The following is a 22,324-nucleotide window of genomic DNA, read 5'->3' as shown; positions in this document are numbered from 1 at the left end:
TCAGTATTTGGAATTCACCTCCACTCTGATCTCTTGCAATTGTGCCCCCGGCTCATTACAGGTCTCACTTAAATGACCCAACAGGTGCGCCTAGGTGGCTCAGTCAGTTGAGCGTCTGACTTCTGCTCAGGTCTTGATCTCCCCGTTTGTGGGTTCAAGTCCCGCATTAGGCTCTCTGCTGTCAGCACAGAGCCCACTTTGTATCTTCCATCCCCTCTCTCTCTAAAAAATAAACATTTTAAAAAAGTGACCCAATAAAAGAATGCTAAGGCTACCAAGAAGAAACATCACCTTCAACTTACCTGTTCCTACCTGCTAAAAAGTTCTCATAATCCCCATAACATAGTATCATTAAATAATTATGCCTATCACAGCTTGGTATTATTGAGTACTCTTTTTTGGTAGAAGATTTCATTCCCTAAATAGGCTGACCTTTCCCTACTGTCCAAGGACTTGCATTTTGCTGCTTCTTTCCTACTGCTCCAAACCCAAGATGCAACTGAAACCCACCTACGTGTGTTTAAATAAACAGTTCCAGTGATCGTGTAAAGGTAGCATACTTTAAAAATGAATAGGTTTAATATGACGGAGTGAACATAAGCATTTAGTTCTACTAATTCCTGATAAACCCACTAAAACAGCAGTAAAAGAAAAACCTTATATGCAGAAATCCATAAGGACAGAAAGAACAGGAAAATAACATGAAAATGTTAAAAGCTGGCTAGCCAATGGGCCAGTGCAAACTGGACTCAGTGGTCCTGAGAAAACGAAATCCTACGACAGCAGTGAGAGCCAAAACCACAAGATTCACTCCTTAGGCTCTCCAAGTACTCAGAAATAGGCTGCAGCAATGAAAGGAAGCGAGGCTGAAAATAGGACTGACCGAGAGTCTAAGAAGCAGTTAGACATTGGAACAACCACTATGAGAAACGACTGGCATTTACTACCTCTAACAAAATTCAACATCTACTGCCCTATGACTCAGCAATTCACTTTGAGGTGTGTGCTCAAGACAAATTAATGCATATGTCCACCAAAAGACATGTACAGGAATGCCACAGCACTGGTTCATAACAGCCCAAACCTGGAAACAACCCAAATGTCCAAGAATAGGAGAATGGAGGAATGAATTAGAGGAAGCTCACAAATGGAATAAAACTCAAGTGCTGTGTCTAAATGTCTGTGTCCCCCAAAAACACATATGTTAAAATCCTAACTCTGAGGTGTTGGGTGTCGGGAGGTGGTGCCTCTGGGAGGTGATGAGGTCATGATGGTGGAGCTTCATGAATGGGATTAGTGAACTGGTGTACGTATGCTTCTATTTAAATGTCAAAAGCTCACCAAATTCCTTCCTCATGAAGAGAAAGTTTCGAAAAACTTCAATTTAAAAAATACTAGGATCGCCTCAGAATTCTTCCCATTCACACTTTTATTCACCTTTCCATTTCCCAAGAAACTATCACTGGTGGTTGTTTAATCACTTTCTTCCACCCTGCTCCCCCCATATAGCCTTTTGATACTGCTCAAGATAAATGAAGACCAAAATACACTTTTCTCCAGTGGGGCACCAAATCCGAACCAAAGACACAAAAACATAGGTGGTCTGAAATTATCCTGAATGAGTGGACACAGGAATCCATCAATCAATTAATAAACAAAGGAAAGAAAGTCAATTCATTATGATAAATATTATGTGGAGGCATCATGCGTTCTTATGAATATTCTGGAACATATACAGAACAGGCTCTGAAAGACAAACACTGGATTTACTACCACTGCTTGTGTGAAAATGGCTACCACCATTGCTCCTGGTGGGAACTATCACTTTCTGGGGAAAGAAGCTGGGACTCCTGTCCCATTATTTCAAAGAAAGAAGGAATATGGGTGGTGAGTGAGTGTGTAGAAGAACAAAGAACCCAGTCCTTAGAATTAAGTTATATTTTCCAATTGAAACAAGAACATTGTGTGATTTAGCTGGGAATCGAACCAACATTTTGACATTTATGTCCTCAGAGACAGGGAGTCCAAGCTCCAAGCCACTGATTAGTCACTGGTTAATAAGACAAATGTCATAGGAGTTGGTTAACTATTTAGTTAACTCTTAATGTTTAACATTTTAATTCAGTTTGGAGAGCATTTTTTTTTTAATTTTTGAGAGAGACAGAGACAGAGCACAAGCAGGGGAGGGACAGAGAGAGAGGCTGAAGACAAAGAATCTGAAGCAGGCTCTAGGCTCTGAGCTGTCAGCACAGAGTCCGACACAAGGCTCAAACCCATGAACTGCGAGATCATGATCTGAGCCAATGTCAGATGTTTACCTGACTGAGCCACCCAGGTGCCCCTGGAGAAGGATTTTAATACAAAGATGTAGAATCATAAGCAAAGTTATCTGAACACAACACACAGGCACTGAGAGAAAAAAAAAAAAAACTGAAGACACCAAACTAAAACTTTTCTGAACCATTTAAGCAAAATGAGTGTTAAGACTGACCACCCAGCACCATGACAACCAACAAAACATAACAAATCACAGCCACTCACAAAGCCCAGACTCTTGCTTTAAACCTATTTCAGGAGCTCACACATGCACTGACTTGGTTTGCCTGTGTGTGCCTTTAATCTTTAGATCCCCAAAGAACCTACTCCAGGCCTTCACTTCCTTGACACTCTTTAAACTTCTTCCAGAAGCTTGGCAGATATATTACCAACGTCCAGACTGGTTCTCTTTGCCAACAAACCAAACACAGGCCTGTTGCTGTGAATGGAACCAGCCATCTCCCTTTTCTCTCAAGGATGTTTAAGTATCAGATTTATTCATGTTATGGCTGTCCCCAGATTTTCTTTTCCAAAAGTGTTTAAAATACAGGAACATTTATTTCCAATTCCTTTTCCAATAGCAGTGAAAGGCTTCCTCCTATCTGCACCACAGTCAGACAAATTGTCATCAGTTTGGGATACAGCTTCGAGGTGAGCTAAGAGCACTTGGAACTGAGAGCTGTTAATTCCTAGTGAAAATGTACAAATCTCAGGGGCACTTTTGAGGTTCCTTGCTTGTGAAAAAGAAATTCTGCCTTACCATGGGGTCCTTTCCCCTGTTCCTGGCAGACACTGGCCCCCCAGTCTCCTAGGCCTCCTTTTCAACACATCACCCTCATTGCCCAGAAAAGTCTCTTTCTTCATGACCCTAGCAATCAGGCATAGCAGAGAAGGGGGTGCCCTTAGTGTGTTTAGCTCCATTATTCCCCAATACAACTTAGAGATACCAACCTAAATTAGCATGTACCCACTGGGAATGTGTTAAGGACCAGGAGGAAAATATCCTAATGAGAGTCTCAGGAGAAATGACATGACACATGACATTGGCTATTTGAACAAGGTGAAAGGAGCAGGAATGTGGTTTGCTGTGGCCCTTGGGAATTAGGTGGCAGAAGTAAGTTTGGATCTGAAGATACAAGAAGCCACAGAGAGGTTTAAACGAACTTGCAGATCTGTGATTCTTGAGACACCACATTCCTTACTCCATTATTCTTTCTTGCTTTCCTCCATGTTTCTCTGATTTTGGTCTTTCCCTGCTTCCAGTTGCTTCTCCACTGCTGTCAGCTTCTCAAGGTTCAGCAAGTTGGAGAGTCAGACCTTTTGACTCCCCAGTAGGGAAGATCTTAGCTCTCAAGAAGCTCTGCAGAATCAACAGTCTCCACAGACGGCCGCCATCAAGTCCTTCCTCTTTACCCACAGGCTGTCCCTCACAAGAGGTGGAGTTTAATACATTCTGAGGAATATTATCCAGTCTTAAAGAGGAAGCAAGTACTGACACACGCTACAACATGAATGACCTGGAAAGCACTATGCTAAGCGAAGTAAGCCAGATACAAAAGGACACGTATTGTAGTGAGGCACCTAGAGTAGTCCAATTCACAGAGACAGAAAGAAGAATGGTAATTACCAAGGGGGCATTGAGGAGCTATGGTTCAATGGGTACAGAGTTTCTGTTTGAGATGATGAACAAGTTCAGTAATGATGGTCGCACAGCATTGTGAATATACTTAATGCCATTGTATACTCTACAATGGTAAATTTTAATTGGGGTACATTTTATCCCAATTTTTAAGAATTGCAAAAGAAAAAAGGAAAAGAGGAAAAGAGGTAGAGTGCAACAATTTCCCTTCTCTTGATTCTAAGCTGGCCTTAGGATCTTGTGTGCCAACAGAATGTAGCAGACATTCAAGGTTGGATCCTAGGAAGCCTGGGCACCCCACCCCAACCCCTGGGCCCTTGGAACACCCACCTGAGACAGTCCCTCTCAGAACCCAGACACCATGCTGGGTAGCTGTTATGTGGGAAGGCCACACATCTACGCTCTAGCCAACAGTCCTTGCTGAGCTACCGGCTGTATCATTTATAAATACATACTGAAATATTTGAGGATGAAATGTTCTGAAGGCTGATTGATTTCAACACAATCCAATGGCAAGAGAAAGAGAAGAGAAGTGGTAAGGGGTATAGAGGAGGCAAGTCTGAACATGGGCCAATGATTATGATAGCTGGGCTGTAGGTGCTAGGGGAGCTGTTGTTTTTCTCTCAGATTAGGAGCATATTTGAAATTTCCCATATCAAAAGAAGAATGAAGGAAATGGGGAAGGGGCAAAGATAAAGGAGGAGGAGGAAAGGAAGAAATAAACCAATGGACTCATGTCTTCACAAAGTCAATTCCTGGGGACAAAGAGGGGTAAAGGAGCAGGAAGGGTGTTCTAGAACATGAAAGACTAAAGAGACAGAATAATCAAATGAAATGACTGAAACTTGATTGGGTACTGGATTTTACAACAACTAAAAAGAAGAGCTAGTCTACACAGGCTTACTTTTTGATAGCACACCAAACTGTTTACTTACACATATGGAAATATACACACACCACCACACTTCAGTTAAGCTTTGATTCTGAAAAAGTTACACAAAATTTTGGAGTAATGGGGGAAATGTTAAAATGGGCTGAATATCACATTGCATTAAGAAATTACCAATAACTTTCTTAGTTGTGATAATGTTATTACTGGAAGGTAGAAGAATGTCTTATTTTTAGGAGATGCCTCATAACATACATAGGAGTGAAGTACCAGAAATCTAAGGCTTTGAAAAATTAAGAAACAAAAAGCAAAAGTTCCAGAGGTCCAACATCTGCCTATTAGATATTCTAGGAAGAAAGAGCAAATGGAGGGAAGAAAATAATCAAAGAAACGATAAAGAAAATTTCCCAGTGTTGGAGAAAGGTACATGTCTTCTCAGTAAAAGACCTCAAAGCCTCAGGGAGTAAATGTACTCAAAAAAGGATGAAGGGAGAGGAGACCCACACCTAGACACATCCTCATGTAATTTCAGAAGACCGTCAAAAAAATTATCTGAGAGGCGCCTGGGTGGCTCAGTTGGTTGAGCATCTGACTTCAGCTCAGATCACGATCTTGCGATTTCTGAGTTTGAGCCCCACGTCAAGCTCTGTGCTCCCAGCTTGGAGGCTGGAGCCTGCTTCGGATTCTGTGTCTCCTTCTCTCTCTGCCCCTCCCGTGCTCGCTCTCTCTCTCTCTCTCTCAAAAATTAAAAAAAAAAAAAAAATTAAAAAAATTTTTAATTATCTGAAACTTGGAAAAAAGCAAAGGAGATTACTGAGTATTCCATTTAGTTATCTGCCTGTTTGACTACTTTACAATTCTGTAAAGGCACAGTTGACGTTGCAGATTTTTTTTTCAGTAGAGATGAATTCTGTCCAAAGGAACAGAAAACCTCAAAGGTGCCGTATAGGGCCCTGCTGGACATCCACCAGTTTTGTGTCCATCCTGGCAGTCAGCTCCTAGCATCGTCTATAAACACTTCTCAAATGTTCCTTGAAACAGTTTTCCCTCATTAATGACACATGTACACTGTACGATTTCCCAGGAGTTGTGATTTTATCTTCTTGAAAATTAAGTTTTATCAATACCAAGGTAAAAAAAAAAAAAAAAAGATTCTAAAAGCTTCCAGACAGGAGGAAAAAAAAAAAGAGGCTGCTTACTAAGGAACAAGAATCAGTCAGCATCAAGCTTCTCATCAGTGACAGAGGTCTCATTAAGCAATACCTTCAAATTTTGGATAGAAAACTTTTTGACCCTAGAATTCTCTATCCAGCCAAACCATCATTCAAGTGGGAGGGCAAAACAAAGACACATCAAGACATTTAAACCCTAAGAGAGCTCCCCTCTTCCCTCACATCATTTCTGAAAAGTTTTAGTTGATCATGTTCTCTGGTAAAATGAAAAAGGGATTCAAGGGGGAAAAAAAATGCATGAGGCACGAGGTCTCAGAAACAGTGGCTGTCATCCAAGAATACAAAGAAAAGAAATATTCAGATGACATCTGTGTAGCAAGCCTAGAAAACAATTAGGTCCAAACTGGAACAAGAAGTCAGGAGTCTTAGAAATGTCCAAAGGAAAAAGTGGCATAACTAATGGGGAGTGTGATTAAGAAGCCAGGTGAAGAAATCTCACAGTCAGACTCAGCTGATTTTCAACAAGTGCTCCAAAACAATTCAGTGAGGAAAGAACAGTCTTTTCAATAAATGATGTTAGGACAACTGGACACCCGCATGCACAAGAATGAACTTGGTTGGACCACTGCCTCACACCATATGCAAAAATTAATTCAAAATGGACCACAGACCCAAGCATGAGCTGGAACAATAAAACTCTTACAAGAAAATATACAAGTGGGGCCCATGGGTGGTTCAGTCGGTTAAGCATCTGACTCTTGATCTCAGCTCAGGTCATGATCTCACAGTTCATGAGTTCGAGCCCCACGTCAGCTCTGAGCTGACAGTGTGGCACCTGCTTGGGATTCTGTCTCTCCTTCTCTCTGCCACTCCCCTGCTTGTGCTCTGTCTCACAAAATTAATTAATTAATTAATTAATTAAAGAAAATATAGAAGTAAATCTTTATGACCTTGGGTTAGATCAGCCTTCTTAAATACGACCGTTTTGCAACTAAAGACAAAGTAAACTGGACATCATCACAATAAAAACATTTTTGTGCTTCAAAGGATACCATCAAAAAAGTAAACTGCTAATCATATATCTGATAAGGGACTTGCAATAAAAAGACAAATAACCTAATCGAAAAATGGGCAAAGAATCTAAATAAGACATTTCTCAGGGTGTCTGGGTGGCTCTGTCAATTAAGTGTCCGACTTCAGTTCAGGTCATGATCTCACGGTTCATGAGTTCAAGCCCCACCTCAGGTTCTGTGCTGACAGCTCAGAGCCTGGAGCCTGCTTTGGATTCTGTGTCACCATTACTCTGCTCCTCCCCCACTTACTCTGTGTGTGTGTGTGTGTGTGTGTGAAAAATAAACATTAAAAATTAAAAATTTTTAAATAGACATTTCTCCGAAGAAGACATTCAAATGGTCAATAAGCACATGGGAAGATTCTCAACATCAAATCAAAAACACTCTGAGAGACCACATCACATAAAATGTGGCTCTAATTACATAAAAATGGCTCTAATCAAAAAGACAGGCAGTAAAAGTGTGGACAAACATGCGAAGAAACTGGAACCCAGACACTCCGCTGATGGGAATGTAAAATGACACAGCTGCTTTGGAAAACAGTTCATCAAAATATTAAACACGGAGTTACCATATGACTCAGCCATTCGATCCTAGGCAAATAGGCAAGAGAAATGAAAACATGGCCACAAAAAAACTTGCAAGCTAATGTTCACAGCAGCAGTATTCATGATAGCCAGAAAGTGGGCATGTTCACCAAATGATGACTAGACAAATAAAATGTATTAACTAACATCCATCACTGGAATAGTATCCAACAATAAAAGTGGGAAAACATGCTAATACATGTTATAACATGGATGACCCTTAAAAATACTCTGCTAAAAAATATGCTAAGTGAAAGAAGCCAGTTACAAAGGATCACATGTTATATGATTCCATTTTTTAAAGTTTATTTATTTGACAGAGACAGAGATAGCACAAGTGGGAGAGGGGTAGAGAGAAAAGGAAGAATCCCAAGCAGGCTCTGAACTGACAACGTGGACCTCGAACTCAGGAAACTGTGAAATCATGACCTGAGCCAAAATCAAGAATTGGACGCTTAACCGACTAAGCCACCCAGGTGCCCCTTATATGATTCCATTTATTTGAAATAACCAGAATAGGCAAATATATGGGGACAGTTCATTAGTGGTTTCTGAGGGCTGGGGGTATTGGAAAGAAATGGGAGGGACTCCTAAAGGGTCCTAGATTTTTTTCTGAGATGATGAAAATGTTCTAGAATTGTTGCTGAAGATGTTTGTGCCTATCTGTGAACATGCTAACAACTATTGGACTGTACATTTTACATGGGTAAATGTTATAGTATGTCAAATATATTTCAATAAAGAAGAAAAAGAAGGAGGAGGAGGAGGAGGAGGAAGAGGAGAAAGAGCAGCTATATCATCTCCAAGATTAGGGGCTTTCTTTGTCAGAATAAAAAGAAAAAAAGGCATTTAGAAACTCCAGAAATAGGGGTGCCTGGGTGGCTCAGTCGGTTGAGCATCCGGTTCATGATCTCGTGGTTCGTGGGTTCAAGCCCCGCATCGCACTCTGTGTTGATGGCTCAGAGCCTGGATCCTGCTTCGGACTCTCTGTCTCCCTCTTCTCTGCCCCACCTCGGCTCATGCTCTCTCTCTCTCTCTCTTTCTCTCAAAAATAAACATTAAAAAATATTAAAAAAAAAAAAACTCCAGAAATAATATAAACCTATCTACCAAAGTCATGGCCTAAAGCTGAAGCAAACTGAAATGTGGCATGATACTAAGCAAATGACAGAGAGTAAGAAAGAATAATAGATTTGACGTGGCTGCCCAAAACTGTCCTCCTTTTAGGGACATGGGGTTACATTTCATCTCCTTAGACCCAATCATTCATGATGGTGCTACTAAAAATAATGTCACCAATCCCTCGAGCAAGCAAGGTTCATGGGGGCCAATAGAAAACCACTTTGGTCTCTTCCTCAATGTTGTTCAAGCCCACTTTGTAGGGCTAGTTTGTCCAGACCCCTTAGATGAAATCTGGGGTCAGGTCCATGACTTCTCTGGTCAATATCAGGTGCAGAAAGTTCTCCATTCACTTTAAGTTACAAACAGTCTCTTTTCCTGGGGCGCCCCTGGTGGTGCAGTCAGTTAAGCCTCCGACTCTGGTTTTGGCTCAGGTCATGATGCCAGGGTCATCGATCAAGCCCCATATTGGGCTCTGTGCTGAGCATGGAACCTGCTTGAGATTCTCTCTCTCTCCCTCCCCCCGCACCCCGCCTCTGTCCCTCCCCTGCTCATTTCCATAAAATGTCCCAGTCAAAACTTGGAAATTCATGTTTAAATTTAAGCTTGTCTCGCTCTTATCAGGCTGATCATTGCAGGGAGTGACTGAAATCTTGTGGCCACTTCTGAGGTCTGCCAGGCACAGCTCTGTCATTTTGAAGACGAGGGAGTAAGGCGGAGACTGGGCCCCGTTGGTAAAGAGGATAAGGGCGCCAAAAGTTCACTTGACTCTTCATGTCTACATTCGGCCAGTGTTTACAGAGGACATTCTCCCAAATGGTATTCTTGGTTCCTCTGAGACACGGATTGTTGAGCCTGCTGTTCCCTCCACTCGAGCACCCAGCAGTGCAGGCCAGGCCTCACCCCTCTTGGGCTGGGTATAGGAAAGTACAAGAATTTCCCGGCAGTCTTTAACTCTGAGGCCACAAGGCACTCCAACCAACCCTTTAAAATTCCCCAGGCAAGTGCCTGACACCGGTCCAGTCGACCAAAGGACCCATATCAGGTTCTCCAAGTGCTTATCTTTAAGCACTCATTCCCTCCCCCCTGCGGAGGTGGACTCAAAATGCCACAGCAATTGGGTAACATTCTCCAAAACATTTGTCTCTTTAATCCCTAATCTTTTTATAGGCTGGGGGATGAAGATCAGCTAAGGGTTGCAAAACTGGTTTTCACCCAGAAGCTTTACAAGTCCTGCTTAGATAGTCTAACGCTGGAATGTGGGAGATGTTGGCTGTAATGCAGCCCCAGGTGAATCTGAAAAAAAAGAATCCAATTCTGACAACCTATTACAATCACATTCACATAATGAAAATACTCCAAATGCTATCGTTGGTTTTCACTATTTTGGAAACAATTTATAGACAAAATTTGAATGGTATAATATAGAGCGAAATATAAATGTTAAAACACTAAGAATATAACAGTAATGGTTTTACAATCATAAGGAGAATAGAACTAGATTGAAGGGCTAATTTCTTCATCTTATAAAAGAGTCAAAAGATACTATTCAAAGTTGATGAATTAAGAAGTTTATAATATTATTTAAAATTGTAAAGTCATTGAGAGGAGTAGTAAATTTCAAAAAAAAAAATAGGAGAGGATAAATGGGAGAGCATGTTATGAATCCCTCACTTTTAGGATGGAGACAACCACCAGGGCACTAAAATCAGAAAGAGTTTATAATGGCTAATTTGGGGAGTGTGATCAGGTTTGCACTAAAATCAGAAAATTTGTAATGGGGAATTTGGGGAGTGTGATCAGGTTTGGGGGCTTAGAGAAATGCACAGAGGTCTACTGACTATTTTTAATAAGTGTAGGAAGGCTCATGAGTTCCCCCTTTTATAAATAAAAAAGATTCTGGCACAAAAACACTCAGATCAATGGAACAGAATAGAGAACCCAGAAATGGACCCACAAACTTAGGGCCAACTAATCTTTGACAAAGCAGGAAAGAATATCCAATGGAATAAAGACTCTCTTCAGCAAGTGGTACTGGGAAAAACTGGACAGCAACATGCCAAAGTATGTACCTGGACCACTTTCTTACACCATACACAAAAATAAACTCAAAATGGATGAAAGACCTAAATGTAAGACAGGAAGCCAACAAAATCCTCAAAGAGAAAGCAGGCAAAAACCTCTTTGATCTTGGTTGCAGCAACTTCTTACTCAACACGTCTCCGGAGGCAAGGGAAACAAAAGCAAAAATGAACTATTGGGACCTCATCAAAATAAAAAGCTTCTGCACAGCAAAGGAAATGATCAGCACAACTAAAAGGCAACTGATAGAATGGGAGAAGATATGTGCAAACGACATATCAGATAAAGGGTTAGTATCCACAATCCATGAAGAACTTACCAAACTCAACACCCAAAAAACAAATAGTCCAGTGAAGAAATGGGCAAAAGACATGAATAGATACTTCTCAAAGAAGACATCCAGATGGCCAACCAACACATGAAAAAATGCTTAACATTGCTCATCATCAGGGAAATACAAATCAAAACCACAATGATACCACCTCATACCTATCAGAATGTTAATTTAACAACTCAGGCAACAACAGATGTTGACAAGGATGCGGAGAAAGAAGATCTCTTTTGCACTGCTGGTGGGAATGCAAACTGGTGCAGCCACTCTGGAAAACAGTATGGAGGTTCCTCAAAAAGGTAAAAATAGAACTACCCTACAACCCAACAATTGTACTACTAGGTATTTATATATAAATAAATATATATCCAAGGGATACAGGTGTGCTATTTTGAAGGGACACATGTACTGCAATGTTTACAGCAGCACTATCAACAATAGCCAAAGTATGGAAAGGGCCCAAATGTCCATCGATGGTTGAATGGAAAAAGAAGATGTGGTATACACCTCATGCCAGTCAGAGTGGCTAAAATGAACAAATCAGGAGACTATAGATGCTGGAGAGGATGTGGAGAAACGGGAACCCTCTTGCACTGTAGGTGGAAATGCAAACTGGTGTAGCCACTCTGGAAAACAGTGTGGAGGTTCCTCAAAAAATTAAAAATACATCTACCTTAAGACCCAGCAATAGCACTGCTAGGAATTTACCCAAGGGATACAGGAGTGCTGATGCATAGGGCACTTGTACCCCAATGTTTATAGCAGCACTTTCAACAATAGCCAAATTATGGAAAGAGCCTGATGAATGCAAAAAAGAAATTGTGGTTTATATACACAATGGAATACTACATAGCAATGAGAAAGAATGAAATATGGCCTTTTGTAGCAACGTGGATGGAACTGGAGAGTGTTATGCTAAGTGAAGTAAGTCAGGCAGAGAAAGACAGATACCATAAGTTTTCACTCTTATGTGGATCCTGAGAAACTTAACAGAAGACCATGGGGGAGGGGAAGGAAAAAAAAAAAAGAGGTTAGAGAGGGAGGGAGCCAAAACATAAGAGACTCTTAAAAACTGAGAACAAACTGAGGGTTGATGGGGGGTGGGAGGGAGTGGAGGGTGGGTGATGGGTACTGAGGAGGGCACCTGTTGGGATGAGCACTGGGTGTTGTATGGAAACCAATTTGACAATAAATTTCATATTTAAAAAAAAAAAGAAGAAGGTGTGGTATATATATACAATGGAGTATCACTCGGCAATCAAAAAGAATGAAATCTTGCCATTTGCAACTACATGGATGGAACTGGAGGGTATTATGCTAAGCGAAATTAGTCAGAGAAAGACAAGTATCCTATGACTTCACTCATATGAAAACTTTAAGATACAAAACAGATGACCATAAGGGAAGGGAAGCAAAAATGATATAAAAACAGGGAGGGGGACAAAACATAAGAGACTCTTAAGTACAGAGAACAAACAGAGGGTTACTGGAGGGGTTGTGGGAGGGGGGATGGGCTCAATGGGTAAGGGGCAGTAAGGAATCTACTCCTGAAATCATTGTTGCACTATATGCTAATTAACTTGAATGTAAATTTTAAAAAATTAAGTAAAGTTAAAATTGGAGATGAAATAATTAATTTATTAATTAAGATTTTCTTCTCTAGGGGCGCCTGGGTGGCTCAGTCAGTTGAGCGTGGGTGGAGCTCTGTATTGGGCTCTGTGCTGAGTGTGGAGCCTGCTTAAGGTTCTTTCTCTCTCTCTCTCTCCCTCCCTCTTCCCCTCTCCCCCACTCTCTCTAAGATAAAATTTTTAAAAAGATGTTTTTTAAGATTTTCTTCCTCTTAAAAGGCATTTAGTAAAGTAGCAAATGTCACGATGTCACAGTGGTGTGTTTGATATATATGTAGTGCCTGTATATGCCATATATATGTTTGATAAATATACAGTGTGTTTATATTAGCCATATATGTTTGGCTAATAGATACATAATTTATAAATTTATAAATATATTTACATATATTTAAATTTATATTTTACATGTATTTAAATTTATAACTTTATAAATATAAATAAATATATTTTGTAGATATAGACATAAAATAAATATGAGACAGTCTGAAAGAGATGATTTATTTACTATGCCCTAAATTATGCAGCTAATTAGGGGACCCCAATCAGGTCCAGGTCTGACTCAAATCTATACTCTTTTGTCTCCATCAACTTACAGAATGGGGCGCCTGGGTGGCTCAGTTGGTTAAGCGTCTGACTTTGGCTCAGGTCATGATCTCACAGTTGGTGGGTCCGAGCCCCACATCGGGCTCTGCGCTGACAGCTCGGAGCCTGGAGCCTGCTTCGGATTCTGTGTCTCCCTCTCTTTCTGCCCCTCCCCCACTCATGCTCTGTTTCTCTCTGTCTCAAAAATAAAATAAACATTAAAAAAAAACTTACAGAATACTTGCTAAAAGACAATGTCTGTTTATAAATTATTCTGTTTTCTTCATTAAAGAACTTCACAGGGTGCCTCGGTGGCTCAGTTGGTTAACTGTCCAACTCTTGATTTTGGCTCAGGTCATCATCTCACCATTTGTGAGATCAAACCCTCCATGGGGATCTGTGCTGACAGTGCAGAACCTGCTTGGGATTCTCTGTCTCTCCCACCTCTTTTTGCCCCTACCCTGCTCATGCTCTCTCTCTCAAAATAAATAAATAATCTTAAAAATCTTTTTAAATAAATAAGAACTTCCCAAGGCAACCCTCTACTATCCTCAATAAGAAATTAGAGCTAGAGGGGCACCTGGGCAGCTCAGTAGGTTAAGCAGCTGACTTTGCCTCAGGTCATGATCTCATGGTTCGTGAGTTGGAGCCCCGCATCGGGCTCTGTGCTGTCACCACGGAACCTGCTTTGGATCTTCTGCCCTCCTCTCTCTCTGCCCCTCCCCCACTTGTGTTCTGTCTCTCTCAAAATAAATAAATAATCTTAAAAAAAAAAATTACATTTAGTAAGACCCAGTTGTGCCACCACCCCAGCCCTGACATCCAACATCAAGCACTCACCATTAATGAATCTAATTTGATTACCCACTGCATTCCTTATTCTTCAGTGGAAGTACCATAAATGGCCAAACATTTAAAGTGAATCCCTTTAATTTATTTTTGGATTAGTTTTTTAAATTGTTATAAAAGTAACATTCATAGAAGAAAAAAAAATCACGGTCCTACAGCAGATTTCTTAATTATATTATGAATAATGGAAACCAACTCAGGCTATTTAAGCAGAAGAGGAATTTCTTGCAGGGTTATCAGGTAGCTCACAGAATCCCCAGGAACCAGGCTCAGAAACCTGGGAAGGAGCCAAGGGAAGCTGGGAACTGGGACCTCTACCAAGGTCGTGCCCCAGGAAAACCAGAGCCTCGGTTGCCAGCCTTGGACATTGCCTGAGCTGTTCCGCATCAACAGCTCTAGCTTCAGAGTCCTGGGCAGGAGCTTCCTGAGTGGAGGTCAAGGAGCTCACATCCTGGCTGCCGGCATCCAGAAGTGTTAGCATCTGGCCTCCGAAGCTTCCATCGCTTGAAGCATGGCCCTGCCTCCCACTGAGATTCATACAAAGGCAAATAAACAAAACCCAAAAAGAGAGCTCTGATAGAGAGATACGGGCCACCAAACCCAAACAAAACAAGGAAACCAAAACAGCCTCTTGGTTGCACAATCTAATGCATGTCCTCTCCAGATATAAAGTGGAAAGTCAGTCTCCCCCATTCCCCTTCCCACTGCACTCAACAGAAGTGCCTTCTGTAAATGCTTTCTTGCATATCATTTCAAAAATTTCCCAAGTGACAACAAACACATATGTATAGATCCCCCAGGCTTACACACACACACACACACACAGTAGCACTCCACACATCATAACTTTCCCCATGACAATGTATCTAAGATGCTCGCCAACTCAAAATGGTCTCTCCTCTTGCCCCAAATCACTCTTTGTTCCTGCAGTTCTCTTGTAGTCATATCAGAAATAGATCCCTCTAGTCTGTTAGTCTGTAACCCAGACACTCAGCTACCACCACAGTGTGTCTGCAATGCACTTCGAAATACTTCGGCACAGACAGTGGGATACTATGTACATATCGGTTGGTCCAAGCGACACCCTAAGGACAGTCAGGAATTCAAATTCCAGGACAGTCAGCTAGCATTTATGAGAAAGGCCACACTCCAGAAGCTTCCTTTGCCTTCATCTCTCAACAGCATCTGAGCAACTTTGTTAAATTAGCAGAGTGATTGTGGAAATGAGTTTTGTTCAGTGGATGGAACCGTTGGCTTCTTTAATTAGCACAATGGATGATAAAAATGGGTTCTCCGTGAAACTCGTGGTGAGATCTAAAACCAACATATTTCCTGTCCGTCCCAACGTTAATCAGTTCTGGGATTGGCCATACTTTTCTGACTCTATATTAAACAACACTGAAAACAAGCAAGATAACTTAGCTACTTGCCCCAGGAAATACTTGTTCCTCAAATGTAAGACTGGGAACCAACTAGAAGAGTTGATCAAAACTAACAGGTTATTCATCACATCTTGCTTCCAGGCCCTCCCCTCCATTCACCCACCAATCCAAAGCTATTATGTGATAAGCTCTGCTCAAACCCTATCAATTCCCTATCTCAAAAAGCTCACCTTACAATCCCCCAGCAGGGGTCCTCAACCCTACAAACATGCTCTCTTGATTCACCCCTTCTGAGAACACCTCCCGTACTGCCGCAGATCCAATCAACTGAGCTCTGCTTGCTCCACAGGATTTCAGGGAATCAGCAATGGTTTTCAAGACGAATGGGTGCAACTAAAATTAGAGGTAAAAAATTGTTCACACTGCTCTGTAAGCTCAGGAAAAATCTTAGCCCTCTACCCTTTACACTCACAGAACAGAATGCGTGAACATTTGTTTTGTCTGTTGGCTAGTAAGTGTTTGCGTGTACAGCAGAATTTGGCCTGAGGCTCACTTTCATTGTAATAATTGACTTGGCAGGAAGGTTACCCCAAAGCTTTGGTGATTACCTGTCTCTGACAAACCAAACCTGCTAATGAGAGCACACCCATATGGCTGAGGCCACTCTGCAAAGCAAGGAGTCGCCCGGGCCTTGATTCCGCCCAGAGACAGGCCACCCAAAGTGCTTCCAGGTTTTTTTTTTTTTTTTTTTTTTAATTTTTTAACGTTTATTTATTTTTGAGACAGAGAGAGACAGAGCATGAGCGGGGGAGGGTCAGAGAGAGAGGGAGACACAGAATCGGAAGCAGGCTCCAGGCTCTGAGCTGTCAGCACAGAGCCTGATGCGGGGCTCGAACTCACGGACCGTGAGATCATGACCTGAGCTGAAGTCGGACGCTTAACCGACCAAGCCACCCAGGCGCCCCTTTTGAGGATGCCAGGTTCTCACTCAATTCACAGTTTTGGGGAGCAGCCAATCAGAGCAGAAAAACAAGAGCTCGGTTGCCAGCAGACTAAACCCACTGTGGTCGCAGAGAAGCCCAAAGCCAGCCCGGGGGCCTTTCATGATGCCTAAGTCCATACCTTGCTGCCATAGGTTCCCTAACGACACAGCCAACCAACAGACCAAATCTCCTCTCGAAGATTTTCTCAGTGGCTGCTGAAAATGATTTATAAGGTGGTTGCCTAGCCTTAGATCTTGTTTTACATGTTACAGATTCAATATGCATCCCCATCTACAAGCCTGAGAGGTGGGTGCATCCCCATTGTACATGTGAGAAAATGGATCAGATCATTTCCTTGGCCGCTCACTGGTTGGCTGTAGCAGGACTAAGACTCCAAGCCTACCTCCTGTTACCTTGTTCAGTTCTGCCTCTGGCTCTTTTCAATCAAGGATAAACTTGCTGAACCTCCTGCCACTGTGGAACTTAAAGAAGAACTGGGCAGTCACAAATAAGAAAATAATTAATTTGAATTACACACACACACACACACACACACACACACACACACTTCTGCCAGAGAGAAGTACCCAGCAATGTGCTAATGGAGGTGATGGAATGGTATAATGAGAGGAGCACTAGACTAGGAGTCACCGTCCCTGGTTCTTTCTAAAAATAGTTCCTGTGTTTGTGAACTGGACAAGCCCGTTAACTCCTGAGCCACGGGTCCCTTATCTATCAAATAGGAAAACTACCTGCCATGCAAATCACATGACTAAAGATATAAACTCTTAAGCATTATATATGTGCAGCAGAGTATTATTAAGTATTCCGAAGAGGGAGAACAGCCATCCATTTTATACCTTAGAAAAAAAAAAAAAAAAAACAAGACTGAAATAATCATAGCATTTATCCACAGGGAGCTTCTAATGGCCTGCTGAAAATGTCCATCTAAAGTTAAAACGCCCTCCGGGTAACTAAAGAGGATTCTGGAAATCTACAAAATGAGAGTTAAAAGACTCTTAAAAAGAACGTTCTGATGTAAGTGCCTCATTTTTCAGTCACAGAAACCATGAGATTTCCCCAAGGTCACGGATAATTAGTGGTAACGTGTCAGCATTAAAATGCAGGTTTCTTGAACTCTCAAACCAAGGCTTATTCCAAATTTTTGACCGCTAGGAAATATATGTGGAAGAACCAGAATGTACAAATTCAGAGCTCATCTTATAAATGTACGGATTCCTAAAGTGACCACAGGTATTCTGAACCCTCCTGGTCTCCATGTCATCAGAATGAAAGGACCACCGTCCATCTTGCAGCTAACGTGCCTACAAGTATTTCTTTTCCTTTTTTTTTTTTTTTTTTTTTTTTTTTTTATGTAGGCCCCACATCCAGTGCAGAGTCCTACACGGGGCTTGAACTCATGACCCTGAGATCAAGACCTGAGCTGAGATCAAGAGTCAAATGCTTAACCGATGGAGTCACCCAGGCACCCCTACCTACAAGTATTTCTAACTATCTGGTGGGCTAATTTCTCAATCTCTTCACCAAGGATCTGTGTGATCCATGACTCTCCCTTCAAGGCACAATAAAATGGAAAGAACCTGGATCCCCAAATGGCTTTGTGGAACAGAACCACCTTGCCAGCCTAGCCTATTTGGACCACTAGATGAGAGGGGCAGAATGTCTGTATATCTTACTGAAACCAGTTTTGAGTCTCTTTTGGGTAATGAAGTTTTAGCCTAAATTCCATAATATTGAAGTTAGAAGGGAAACTGACGGATCATTTTTTAAAATAGCCAGTTCATTAACCTCTTCTATTGTCCATCTAGGGTGCAAACCCACATGGCTCATAGCTGGGAATAAACCACATATGTGACCGAAGAACATTACCAGGGAAGTACTTTCATTCTTGATGCTAAAGAATAAACCTGTCTTTTTATCAGCTTTAAGGTCATATTCACCCAATCTCTTCCAAACTGCATGGGAAAAAAAAAAACCAATATGGAGCGCCTGGATGGCTGATTCGGTTAAGCATCCGACTTCAGGTCGAATCATGATCTTGCAGTCTTGTGGGTTCGAGGCCCGCATCGAGCTCTGTGCTGACAGCTCAGAGCCTGGAGCTTGCTTCAGATGCTATGTCTCCCTGCCTCTCTGCCCCTATCCCACTTACTCTCTGTCTCTCTCTCTCTCTCAAAAATAAACATAAAAAAATTTTTTAATTAAAAAAATAAATAAATAACAATAGTTCCAATCAAAATTCATAAGCAACCGAAATTACAGGCCAAAACTCTGGCTGGACTTTCATGGTAGCAATTCTTACCAAATGCACCACCAAAGAAAAACATCTTAGTAGGGCAATTCCATTTTTTAACTGAGGTGCTGAGACAAGACTATCTTTTAGGTCATTTCCAGCTGTGAGTTTATAATTTCTAAAAATTTATAAAACATTTTATTTGAATGAAAAAGGAGATACCTAGAAGAAATAAGAACATTCTTTAAAAATGGAAATGTTTGGGGCGTCTGGGTGGCTCAGTTGGTTAAGCATCTGACTTCAGCTCAGGTCATGATCTCACAGTTCGTGAGTTCGGGCCCCACATTGGCTCTGCGCTGACAGCTCAGAGCCTGGAGCCTATTTCGGATTCTGTGTCTCCCTCTCTCTCTGCCCTTCCTCCGCTTGCACTCTGTCTCTCTCTCTCTCAAAAACTAAATAAACATTAAAAAAATGTTTTTAAATGGAAATGTTTGGGGGGTGCCTGGGGTTAAGCATCTGACTTCGGCTCAGATAATGATCTCAGAGTTCGTAAGTTTGAGCCCCCCATTGGGTTCTGTGCTGACAGCTCAGAGGCTGGAGCCTGCTTGGGATTCTGTGTCTCCCTTTCTCCCTGCCCCTCCCCACTCACACTCTGTCTCTGTCTCTCTCTCTTTCTCAAAAATAAATAGACATAAATACATACATACATACATACATACATACATACAGGAAATGTTTCTTCTTGATAGAAAATACACAACCTAAAAAAAAAAAAAAAAAAAAAAAAAAGAAAATACACAACCTGGAATGATGTGCACATACAAATGCATGCACATGCACACACACCCTGGCTTCATTCTATTCATAGTCAAAAACAGCTATAAATATGGGGCGCCTGGGTGGCTCAGTGGTAGAGTGCCTGACTCTTGATTTTGGTTCAGATTGTGATCCCAGGGTCATGGGATTGAGTCCCAAGGGATTCTCTCTCTCTCTCTCTCTCTCTCTCTCTCTCTCTCTCTCTCTCTCCCCTCTGCCCATCTCCCCTGTTCTCTCTTACTCTAAACTTTTTTTTAAATAGGAAAGATTTCTTTAAAAAAAATAACTATAAGTATTTACAAACTATGTTCCAACATTATTATTTTTGTTCTGGACACATGAGTATTTTCTCAGCATAAGGAAGAAGATCCAGTAAATGAAAGCTTCCAACTCTGAGTTTCCATGAAAACTTGAGTGTGAAAGAATTGGGTCAGACTGAGCCTTCTTTGTTCACACCAGTATAAAACCTAATGTAATCGCTGAGACAATCACAAAAGAAGGAGCACAAATAGAAATGGTTTTCAAAAGGAAATATCCAAGTGTTCTAGATTAGTGTGTGCCCAACAACTCAAAATGAGGCCAGCTGGCCTCTCAAAGGGCCCTGGAAAGACCAACCTGCCCCCTCCCAGCCTCCATCACCATCATACTAACCACCCTGAAGTAAAAAGGGGAAGAATACAACGTTCTACAGAACAAAAACAAGTGCGAGAAATTTAAGACAAAAGTAAAAAAGAAATGTCGAGAACCTGGGACCTAAATTTCTTTTTGGCTGCCAAATTAACTTCACGGTCAACAACAGAGGTGTAGTGAGCACACTGGCCCTGGGGAAACAGGGTGAAGAGGACAGACAGGACCCCTGTCTTCATACAACCATCTATGGTGGGGAGACAGACAGCAAGTGGTACGCCAGCAGCACACAGGTGAATTATGGACCGTGAAGCCCAGAGTCAGTGCTGAGACATGATGAGAGGCAGGGACGCAGGGCCACTGTTAGCAGGGTGGTCCGGGAAGGTCTGTCTCAGGAAGGGACTGCTGAGCTGAGACCCAGAAGAAAAGGAGCTAGCCGAGCAAACAGTTGGGGAAGAAGGTCCCAAGTTGGAATAAGACAGTCTGGCTGTGTCGGAATCAGAAGGTACAAGCTGTGGGTAGAGTATAAGATGTGAAGGGGAGAAGGGCTAGAACTGACCAGCGAAGTCCACTCTGCTTTGTGGGAACAGAGACCTAAAGGTCCCTACTAGCTCTCTGATAGAACTTGACCTCCCGCCCAAAATCATCCAGGGGCACAGTCCTTAAATTCAAAAAGCCAAAGAAAAGGTGAAGCATCCACTAAGTGGGGTGGGGGGAGGGAGGGCAGAGGTACCCCTTGGTGTCACTAGATTATCCCCTGCATGCAAAAAAGAAACTAGACTCCGAAAAGTTAAGTGGCTTGTACATTACACAGCTCTCCAGGGGATGAGCTAGGACACAGACTAGGAGTGTCTGACTGGTATATCCAATTCCTTTCATTACATCCCATGATTTTTTTCCATTTTTTAACATAACAAAAGCATCTGGCAGAAGTTATAATAGAATATTAAGATTCATGTGAACTGAGGATTTTTCACTTATGATATTGACCAAGGCTCAAATGATCCCTTGATGTACCCAGAAAGTTTGTCCTTATACAATTCCTATCAATTAATTTATCTTCTTTATAAATTGATGTTAATTAACACTTGGAAACAATCTCTACAGGATCTTCTAAATACATAATTCATACAAATTGAAATATAGAAGCTTATGGGTCCAACAGGCTTACAACTGATGGTAATACAGAAATATGACAGCAGGCCATTCAGGCAGGTTTGGACCCCTTGTACATGGAAACATCATATTTACTGATATGAACTTAATTAATGCAATATTAAACAGAAAAAGCAGAGCACAACATGGTGTGTACAAATTGGTTATAACTTTGACAAAGTTGTACATATACTTATCAACAAAGATGAGAAATAAATTTAAAGGCATAAAATAAAGATACATTTCTATGAAGGTCAGTTTCTTTCACAGTGCCTTGAGCTCACTAAATAAATCTATGAGGCACCTTTCCAAAAGAAAACAATGTTAGAGAAATAAATGTCTTAAAAGGTCAACTTTCTTAATATCTACCCAGAACACAGCCTCATATTCTCCTCCCCACTTACAATCTTAAAAATACAAATAGCATTAGAGATTTTCTGATTTTAATTTAAATACCTGAGGGATGTATTACTCGACATTTCAATAGTGACCCAATGGAAAAATCAGGGCAAAAAATGACTCTTAAAGCCAAATATTAGTATAAACATTGAACACCATCCAACATTTTTCTAGAGAATTGTTGCAAAATAAACATCACCCACTCATAACACATGCCATAAAACTCATCTGAAGCCTCATTTTTCTCCTACCCTGCTATCTCAGAGATTAAAATGCTGCACCAATAATTTACTCCTTCCAGAAATATTTACAGAGTTTCACGAAATGTAATAATTGAAGGGCTTCCAAAATGCTGCCTAAATTGTCTAGTGGGCCTGAAAACTTTTAAGTTGTTCAAAACCATCAACACAGTTCTGGGACCCATTACTCTGTCTTCTGCAG

The 22,324-nt window shown here is 41.4% G+C and overlaps 1 protein-coding gene across 3 annotated transcripts in view; it reads right to left on the bottom strand.

Annotated features, from left to right (window-relative positions):
* The window catches only part of ENTREP1 (endosomal transmembrane epsin interactor 1), a 67,757-nt gene that overhangs the window by 32,396 nt on the left and 13,037 nt on the right, over positions 1 to 22,324 (bottom strand). The window lies entirely within an intron of this gene.

The sequence above is a fragment of the Panthera onca genome, chromosome D4 (assembly GCF_046562875.1).
Source record: "Panthera onca isolate mPanOnc1 chromosome D4, mPanOnc1 haplotype 2, whole genome shotgun sequence".
NCBI classification, from domain to species: domain Eukaryota; kingdom Metazoa; phylum Chordata; class Mammalia; order Carnivora; family Felidae; genus Panthera; species Panthera onca.
This window is presented reverse-complemented; position numbering and strand designations above follow the sequence as displayed.